Source organism: Chiloscyllium plagiosum, unplaced genomic scaffold (genome assembly GCF_037043375.1).
Source record: "Chiloscyllium plagiosum isolate Xiang-an unplaced genomic scaffold, Cpla_swu_hap1 HiC_scaffold_27, whole genome shotgun sequence".
NCBI lineage: Eukaryota > Metazoa > Chordata > Chondrichthyes > Orectolobiformes > Hemiscylliidae > Chiloscyllium > Chiloscyllium plagiosum.
This window is the reverse complement of record NW_028270165.1, coordinates 48,533,055-48,543,248: the sequence shown is the minus strand read 5'-3', so window position 1 is coordinate 48,543,248 and position 10,194 is coordinate 48,533,055. Positions and strand designations below refer to the sequence as shown.

Below are 10,194 nucleotides of genomic sequence, written 5' to 3'. Positions count from 1 at the left end.
ACCTGGAATATTGTGATCAGTTTGGTCCCCTTGGTGTTCTGACTTCTGACTTCTTCAACTCTGGGTTTGTGTTGAACTTGATGGGATACTTTGTCCAACTTAGCATGTTTAAACAGTATCGCTCAGATGATTCATTTGAAACTTTTCAGGAAGTGAGCTCAATAAGATTGAACTATTCAAAGTTACTTGGACCCTATTTTAAAATTACATGAGGACCAGTAGTCAGAGACACGTACAGCATGGAAACAGACCCTTCAGTCCAACTTGTCCATGCTGACCTGATATCCTAAATTAATCTAGTCCCATTTGACAGCACCTGACCCATATATTCTGGCAGCTCATTTCATATATGTACCACCCCCTGCATGAAGACGTTGTCTCTTTAATATATTTCGCCTCTCACCCTAAACCTATGCCCTCTAGTTCTGGACTCCCCCACCCCTGAGAAAAGACCTTGTCTATTACCCTGTCCATGCCCCTCATGATTTTGTAACCTCTATTAGGTCACTCCTCTGCCTCCGATGCTCCAGGGAAAACAGCTCCAGCCTATTCAGCCTCTCCCTGGAGCTCAAACCCTACAACCCCCAGCATCATTCCCATAAATCGTTTCTCATGGAGAAGTTAACGTTTCAGTCCTGAAGAAGGGTTAATACCCAAAACGCTGACTACTCCACATTCTGAGGCTGTATTCTCCCAACCTCCTGCTTGCAACTTCGGGTTGCAATATGTAGTGGCTCAGTGGTTACCACTGCAGCCTGACAGCGCACGGGACCCAGGTTTGATTCCAGCCTTGGATAGCTGTCTGTGAGGAGTTTGCACAATCTCCCAGTGTCTGCATGTGTTTTCTCTGGGCGATCCTGTCTTCTTACATAAACCAAAGATGTGTAGGTCATGGTGATTGGTCATGCTTAATTGCCCATAGAGTTAGGTACATTAGTTAGAGGGAAATGGGTGTGGATGGGTTACTCTTCGGAGGGTTTGTGTGGACCTGTTGGGACAAATGGCCTATTTCCTGTAGCTAATCTCATCTGCACTAATTTTGTCTCTAACGAATGGCAGAGTAGACTCGACGGGCCCAATGGCCTAACTTCTGCTCCGATGGTCTTGCGGTCTGAGGTTTATTTGGATCATTTCATTGGCAATGTGCAGTCCCTGGCTCAATGAGCAGCAGTGCCCCCGCTGGTGCTTCCGCAAGTTGCAAGCAAACATGAACCTCTTCCCGCACTCGGGCCAGCTGAAGGGCCTCCCACTGCTGAAGGACACACAGGTGTTTCAGCAGGGTGGAGGAATTGCTGAAGGCCTTCCCGCACTCAGGTCAGCAGAATGGCCTCACCCCCTCCCCCCCCCCCCGCCCCCGTGTGGACCAGCTGATGCTTCCGCAGTGTGGAGGAGCGGATAAAGCCATTCCCACACTCGGGGCAGGAGAACGGCTTCTCCCCGGTGTGGACGGACTGGTGCCTCAGCAAGGCTGAGGAATTGCTGAAGGACTTCCTGCACTTAGGGCAACTGAACGACCACTCCCCCATGTGGACTCACCAATGGGCCAGCAGGTCGGAGGAAAGAGCAAAGCCCTTCCTACACTCGGGGCAGAAGAACGGCCTCTCCTCAGTGTGGACCCATTGGTGTCTCAGCAGGTGGGAAGAACTGCTGAAGGCCATCTCGCACTTGGGGCCGGAGAACAGCCTTCCCCGGTGTGGACTAACTGTTGCGGCAGCAAGCAGAGGAATCACTGAAGGCCTTCCCACACTCAGGGCAGCAGAAGGGCCTCTTCCCCTCTGTGGACCCACTGGTGCTTCAGAACCCTTTCAAATTTCACAGTATCCTTCTGATAGGAAACCAGAATTGCACACAATATTCCAAAACTGGTCTAACCAATGTCCTGTACAGCCACAACATAACTTCCCAACTCCAATACTCAGTCAGAGGATTGGGAAAGCTTTCAAAACCCGCAAAAACAAACAGGAAAGAATGGAGGGACAAACGAATTTTTGAAAGTCAGCTTGGAAGCATCAATGAGAAATCGGCGGACTGGGTTTTTTGGGTACCCGTTCTTCTTCAATACACTATATCCGCCTTTCTCTTCTGCTCTTCGTAGTTTCTCTGTGCTGCAGTGTGTAGTGGCTCGTTGAAATAATGTCCTGATGCAGCAACGTTTGTGGGTGTTGGGATGATTGTTTCTGTGGTTAAGAATTTGGTTTGTGTGTGTTGTTTTTCTGTAGATGCTAGTTTGAAGTTCCCCATTGACTGTTCGCTCTACTGTGACATCTAAGAATGGGACTTTGTTGTTGTTCTCCTCTTCAAACCAGGAGCCCCCCTCAGCCCCAAAGCCTCACCATTTGGAACACCAATATGCAGACGAGTCAAAGGCCTCCACTGAAAACACCAAGTCGAAGATTCACGCCACTCCATTTACTCCATCCAAGAATTCCTGAACACCAAAGACACTAAGATAGAAGAGGATGGAATAATTCTGTCCTTTGACATAACAGCCCTGTTCACATCCATTAACATCAACTTGGCCAAACAAAACTGAAGACACTACTCGAAGAACCAGAGACACAAACACAGCACCAACTTCATCAGCAAAGATAGCACTGTCAACCTCGTAGAACTGTGTCTTACCACCCACTTCATATTCAGTAACAAGCCCTCCAAACAAATCAACGAAATACCCATGAAACGTCAGGATTCCGAGCAGAAGCAATAATGCAGAGACTCGAACAAACAGCCCTTCCAACGATCCACCCAAACTTTGGGTCCACTACAGTGATGACACTTTTGTCATCAAAAAATGAAACAAATTAGAGGAAACCTACAACACCATCAACAATATCCTCGCTGACATAAAATTCACAAAAGAGGAGAACAACAACAAAGTGCCATTTCTAGATGTCACAGTAGAGCGAAAAGTCAATGGTAAATTCAAAACAGCGTCTACAGGAAAACAACGCACACGAACCAACGACTGAACTACAGAAGCAATCATTCCTCCACACACAAACAAATCTGAATCAGGACACTTTATTTCAACGAGCCACGACACACTGCAGCACCCAGGAACGACTATAAATAATTACACAGCGCATTTAAGAAGAATGGGTAGCCTGCACCCCTGAAAATGGTTTCCCTGACCGGGAATCGAACCCGGGCCGCGGCGGTGAGAGCGCCAAATCCTAACCACTAGACCACCAGGGAGATGCGGATTCCGCTTGTCAGCTCTCCTAAAAATTAATTCCCTGCCCGGAAATCGAACCTGGGCCGCGGTCGTCAGCAAGCTTTCACCTGTGCATCCAACAATGTCATTTCTTGTATCCATTGCTCCCGATGCGGTCTCCTCTACATTGGGGAGGCTAGAGTCTCCTCGCAGAGTCCAGTCACGGCGCTTGAGGGGATATTTCCAGGACACCCGCAACAATCAACCCCATCATCCTCTGGCCCAACATTTCAACACCCCCTCCCACTCTGCCGAGGACATGCAGGTCCTGGGCCTCCTCCATCGCCGCTCCCTCCCCTCCCGATGCCTGGAGGAAGAACGCCCCATCTTCCGCCTCGGATAAATTCAAACCCAGAACATTAATGTAGACTTCACCAGTTTCCTCATTTCCCCTCCCCACACCTTGCTTCAGTTCCAAACTTCCAGCACAGTGCTATCCTCATGACCTGTCCTACCTGCCAATCTCCCTTCCCACCTATCCGCTCCACCCTCCTCTCTGACATGTCACCTCCATCCTCACCCCCATTCACCTATTGTACTCTTTGCTACCTTCGGCCCAGCACACCCCCACCCCCCAATTTATCTCTCCGCCCTGGAGGCGTCCTGCTTCCATTCCTGATGAAGGGCTTTTGCCCGAAAAGTCGATTTTCCTGCTCCTCGGAAGCTGTCTGACCTGCTGTGCTTTTCCAGCACCACTCTGATCTAAACTCTGGTTTCCAGCATCTGCAATCCGCACTTTCGCCTACCCAATAAACCCAGTGTGTCGATTTCACATCAACAAACTGACACAAGCAGACACAACGTGTGCAGAAACCCTAGCCACATTACTTTACATAAAAGACATCTGGGAAATGATGTCCAGACAACCCAACGCTCTCAGCATCATGGTAGCCCACAAACCTACCAACACACTTACACAGCGGCGAATGAACCTGGAATAGCCTATACAAACAACCCGCAAACGAATGTTATTTACAAAATACCATACAAGGAAATATATACATGAACCCTGCCGCACAGTTCTCTGTGGCAAGAAATGCTGGGATGAGATAAGGAAGATTTTTTTCAGCCAAAACGAATCGGCACTGACTGGACAGCCATTTAAAATCTACGCCGCCAGGCCAGGATGGAAGATCCAACGGGATGAACAGATTTCTTATTTCCTGAAGATTTACAAAGCTGAGACTGGGTTTTGGTGTTTGTTCCCTTTCCACTCCCAGGAGCTGCAGTGGTTGGGGAGGTGAGTTGGAGAAAGTGAAATATGTCCATGAGCAGCGTGTGGGTCGATTTCAGCTTCCCCTCCTCTGACAGCGCTGTGATGTTACTCTGATGTTCTCAGGGACACTTACTGACGCGAGACAGTGAAAAGAGTCTCGTTCCTGCAGATCAGGAATTCAAAACGTAGGGCGGCTTCAGGACAATGAGAAAGATTAATTGGAGTGTGTGAAGAAGCTGTGAGCGGCATTTCAAAGAGGTAGGTGGAGTCAGATGCGTCATCCATTGCGCCCCGGCCCTGTGCGTACCTGACGCCACCATGCTGCAGAGTTCTGACGTTAACACGGACATGCGCAGCAATGGGAACATTCACAAGAGGAACAGCCAAAGATAATCACCGTCACTGCTTCCCTTCCATTGTCCCAACTTGGTGAAGCAGTATCTTTCACTGGCAAATAAAACACATTCGTCCTCAGGTGCCTGCTTCATTTTGATCACGACTTCACGCCCCTCACTGTTCTCGTCTCATTTCCAAACACTTGGCTCATAGCCTCAAAAGTAACCCTGTGGATATCTGATTGTTCCACCCTGACAGGCAATGGGTTGCAGATTTCCAACCCCTCCACTGATGTGAACCTTAAAGAAGAAACCGGGGAACAGTCTTCCTTTCTTTTTGACGACATTTCTCAACTGTAGTCGGCAAGGTTCACACCTGCGTGGGGAAACCGCAATCGATCTGAAATCCATCGTATTAACCACTCGACCCACGAATACAGAACCACACTGACAGCTTCATTTCCCAGGTCTCCCTGCCTGTGGAGCTGAGAAAGAGTGAATTATTGCTGTGTTTGTTTGAATACAATCACTTCACAGGTTTCGAAAGGGTTACATATCTGCACATGGCGAGTCTGGTTGTTTCATCACGAAAGATGAAATAAACTTTCAGTTAAAAGCAAAAACAGAAATTCCAGGAGCAACTCCGCATCGGTGGAAAGAGAATCAGAGACAATATTTCAGAACTCTGTTTTCTCCCAAAGGTACTGCCAAACCTGCTGAGTTTCTCCAGCAGCTCCTCTTTGTGTCTCGGATTCTCAGCATCCGCAATCGTTTACGTTAGAAATTAAATCAATTCAGCCCCATGTGCAGAAATGAGAATCCTTTCAATTTCCCAAAAATTTGGCAGAGATTTCAAGGCATTTGGCAAAAAAAAAATAAAAGTGACATTAGGAAGAACACTTTCTTGTCCCTGTCTGACCGGGACAAGAAGGCAGATTCAAGAACACAAAAGGGAATTCGGTGGTCATGTCCAAAGTAACAATGTGGAGATTTACAGGGAGAAGGCAAGAGAATGATACGAATAGAGACTCTCATTTACTTGCTGTGTAGAACCAGCAGAGCTCAGGTGGGCCTCCAAATGCGCTGTGACACGTGTTGTGATTCAGAGTGAACTCACAGTTCAATCAACGGAAGGTGGGAATTTTGAAAAGGTTTATATTTACACAATCTCCTCACGTCAACGCAACAGCAAAATAGTTTAATTATCCGCCAGTGGAGAGAACCCTGTTCCTGGAGATGGGACAAATAGCTGGCTCAGGGATATCAATCCACATTGCTCTCTTTGCCACCAGTTCAGAGGGAGAACATTGGAGGGACAAAGGAATGAATAACGATCTGTGTGGGAGGGTGACTAACTGTTCATGGAGACTATTCCTGGCTAACAATAAGTCGTGTGTAACAGCAGACGATGTGATAACAAGGCCTTGTGAGGGTGTGGTAAGGGTCAAGGGCATGCGGGAGTTCGGGTCCAAATAATATTGAAGACTGGAGGATCCCCAATGGACAGTGAGGCGTTGGACTTGTGGAACATTGCTGCATGAGACACAGATGTTGGCCAAGGAGCAGGGTAGCGTGTTAAAGACTCAGGCAACCAGAAGCTCATCGCCTCTGGGTGGGCTTGAACCACCAACCTTTCAGTTAACAGCCGAACGCACTGACCAATTGCGCCACAGAGACAGGCAATGAGATGGGCTGCGCCATCGCTTAGGGGAGGCTATTAGTGAATTCATAATTCAGCCTCCCCGCCTAGAATTACAATTGTCGTCTATCAGTTTTACTTTTCCAAAATAAACCCTGGGAGATTTATTGTGGAGACACCGGGGACAGGCTGGAGACACATCCATGTCACGAGGAACTAGCGTTCTTATTCCGGGCCGTCGCCCTTCGAGCCTTTCCGTGTTTTGCCTGTTCCCGAGTTCTCTCATTGGCTCGGAGGCGAGAAGGCGTTTGAATACCTGATGTGTAGGAACGACAATTCTTTCATTGTCTCAGATCAGTTCATGTCCCGAGAACATCAGAGTCACTCTCCCGGCCTCTTCAACAAGGGGACGGTGTCTGGACTGTCTCTACTCAGTGGGACAGTTCATCTTCGGGACGCTTCCCAAAGAGTTTCTAAAGATTCACAAAGCTGGAGACTGGGATTTCTGTTTTGCTTCATGAACATTTTTCCATTTCCTAACTGACAATATTTTGCCAAAATCTCTTCCCAATTGTATGCCTTGAGTCATGTCCAGGGATGAGGAATTTCCATTTTGGGGAGACATTCCCAAGTTTGGGAATGTTCGCTTTGGAGCAAAGAAGGTTAACTGGAGATTTCCTGGGGCTGTTGGTAATGATGGGAGAAGAAGCGGTGGGAATGGGCAGATTAATGATCAGAAGAATCAATTGCCACTGACCAGAGTCAGTTACCAGAGGACAGGGATTGATGTTCTTGAATGAAAAGCAGCACTTGTGCCTAATAAACACAGAGAATACTGCAGAAAGCCAACAGGTCGAGCAGCATCTGTGGAAAGGTAAACAGAGCTGACGTTGTGAGGCTGGTACGTTGTTTGTTCAGAACCCGAGGTTCCTGCATGGCAATCAATTCCCAGACATGAGAAAACAGGACTTTATTGAGACGGGTTTTGTGAAGTTTGTGCGATAATGTAACCAACAGGAAGTCATTTAAAATCGCCAGCGAAGAAAGCATAGTCAGCAGGTTACCACCCTGGGCGGGGGAGCCCCAAAGGATCTCTACGCCAACACCTTAAGTGTTCGGCCACAACTACACGCCCAAGGTTGTGGTGTAAATTTCTCATGGAATGGTTCTAACAGGAAAGGTGAGTATTGGGCTTGTCCTGTCCGCGCCATAGCCCCAACGTATCCTGTTCCCCTGGATTTGATCAGGACAGAGGAGGCTGATGGGAGATCGAACTGATCTACACACATTGATGAGGGATAGAGCGGGTGGGAAGGATCCATTCCCATGCATAGGGAGATTAATAATCAGGACCGAAAATAAGGAGCCACTTCAAGAAATTTGGGGTTCATTCAGCAAAGCTAATGTAGAACTGTTCACAGAAAATTGTGATCAAAGTCTTCTCGAGTTATTTTGATGAGAAGTGTTAATGATGCTAATACAATCGATAGGATGAACGGAGATTGGTAAATGTATTTGGTGACCGTTCTGTTCTAGCCCTGTGAGCGAAACCTGGATCTGAAGGAATAAAAGGGACATTAACAACATCGATCTGAAATTGGATACGTGAGACAAGAAGCAGAGCCATCATTAACAGTTGGCTTTTGAACTGGAGAAGGTTTCTCGTGAAATTAGCTTGAGGCTTGAGGTATGTAAGGTCAAGATAATTTAGGTGAAACACGGAAACGCTATCCTCATTAGCAGACAGTGAAAGGATTACAAGACGCAAATTAAACATTTTCGATAAGTGATACAGGGGACTGGAAAGATAAGTATTATAAACTGTGAACAACAAAGTTCTGGAGCACAACACTTACATTCAAAGACCGAAAACATCCAGGTCCTGATTAATCAGATTGCATTGTGGTGCTTTTCTGCAAAACATCCACTTGCAATGTGCTACAAAAGAGTGACAAAACCCATCCCTCTCAGCCCAGGATAGAAAATCCGAACCGATGAACGTTTGCTGATTTTCTGAAGATTCACAAAGCTAAGACTGGGTTTTGGTGATTGTTTCCTTTCAACTCCCAGGAGCCGCAGTGGTTGAGGCGTTGAGTTGGGGAAAGTAAAATGTGCCCGTGAGCAGCTTCCCCTCAGCTGACAGCGCTGTGACTTGACTCCGATGTTCTCAGGGACATTGACTGACGTGAGACAGTGAAAAGATTCTCATTCCCGCAGATCGGGAATTCAAACGGTATGCCGGCTTCAGGACAATGAGAAAGATTAATTGGGGTGTGTGAAGAAACTGTGAGCTGCATTTCAAACAGATAGGTGGAGTCAGATGCGTCATCCATTGCGCCCAGGCCCTGTGCGTATCTAACGCCACCTTGCTGCAGAGTTCTGACGTTAATACGGACATGCGCAGCAATGGGAACTTTCACAAGGTGAAGAACCAAAGATAATCACCGTCACTGATTCCCTTCCACAGGCCCAACTTTGTGAAGCAGTATCTTTCAATGGCAAAGGAAACATCCTTGGCCTCAGGTGCCTGCTTCATTTCGATCACGATTTCATGCCCCTCACTGTTCTCGTCTCATTTCCAAACACTTTGCTCATAGCCACAAACGAAGCCCTGCGGGTATCTGCTTGTTCCACCCGAACAGGCAGTGGGTTGCAGATTCCCACCAATCTCAATGTGAGTGAAATATTTTTCCCCCTCCACTGATTTGAATCTTAAAGAAGAAGCCGGGACCAAGATCCCTTGCTTTTCCACGACATTTCTTATTTTGTAGTCGGCAGGGTTCACACCTGCGTGGGGAAACCGCAATGGATTTCAAGTCCATCGCATTAACCAGTCAGCCCACCAATACAGAACCACACTGACAGCTTCACTTCCCAGGTCTGTCTGCCTGTGGAGCTGAGAAAGAGTGAATCATCGCAGAGTTTGTTTGAATCCAATCACTTCACAGTGATTCGAAAGGGATAAATATCTGCACTTGGCGAGTCTAGGTGTTTCATCCCAAAAGATGAAATGAACTTTCAGTTAAAAAGAAAACTAGAAATTGCAGGAGGAACTGAACAGGTCAGGCAATATCTGTGGAAAGAGAATCAGAGTCAACATTTCAGAATTCCGTTTTCTCCAGCAGTTTCTCTTTTTGTCTCGGACTCTCAGCATCCGCAGTCCTGTACGTTAGAGATTAAATAAATTATGAAACCCCTTTGTGCTCCCTCAGTGGAGAAGATTTCCGTTTGGGGAACATTTTCCTGATCCCATTAAAAACCAGAAACTTCGCAGCTGGAAGGAGAGCAACAAACACGCCGCCCCTGGGTGGGCTCGAACCACCAACCTTTCAGTTAACAGCCGAACGCGCTGACCAATTGCGCCACAGAGACAGGCGACGGCGCTGGCCGCATCATCGCTTAGGGGAGGCTATTAGCGAATTCATAATTCATCCTATTCCGCCTAGAATTACAATTGTCGTCTATTAGTTTTGCTTTTCCATAATAAAGCCTGGGACATTCATTGTGGAGATACCGGGGACAGTCTTCAGACACATCCATGTCACTCGGACCTAGCTTTCTTACTCCGGGGCCGTCGCCCTTCGAGCCTTTCCGTGTTTTGCCTGTTCCCGAGTTCTCTCATTGGCTCGGAGTCGAGAAGGGGTTTGAATTCCTGATGTGCAGGAACGGCAATTCTTTCAATGTCTTAGATCAGTTCATGACCCGAGAACATCAGAGTCAATCTCCCGGCCTCTTCAACAAGGGGACGGTGTCTGCACTGTCTCTGCTCAGTCGGACAGTTCATCTTTCA

At 47.4% G+C, this 10,194-nt stretch overlaps 2 non-coding genes across 2 annotated transcripts; both read right to left on the bottom strand.

The window, feature by feature from the left end:
* Nucleotides 1–3,123: 3,123 nt before the first annotated feature.
* On the bottom strand, nt 3,124–3,195 carry trnae-cuc (transfer RNA glutamic acid (anticodon CUC)). The gene has a single exon. It is a non-coding gene; the product is annotated as a tRNA-Glu (tRNA).
* Nucleotides 3,196–9,702: 6,507 nt separating this feature from the next.
* Nucleotides 9,703–9,776, bottom strand: trnan-guu (transfer RNA asparagine (anticodon GUU)). The gene has a single exon. It is a non-coding gene; the product is annotated as a tRNA-Asn (tRNA).
* Nucleotides 9,777–10,194: the final 418 nt, after the last annotated feature.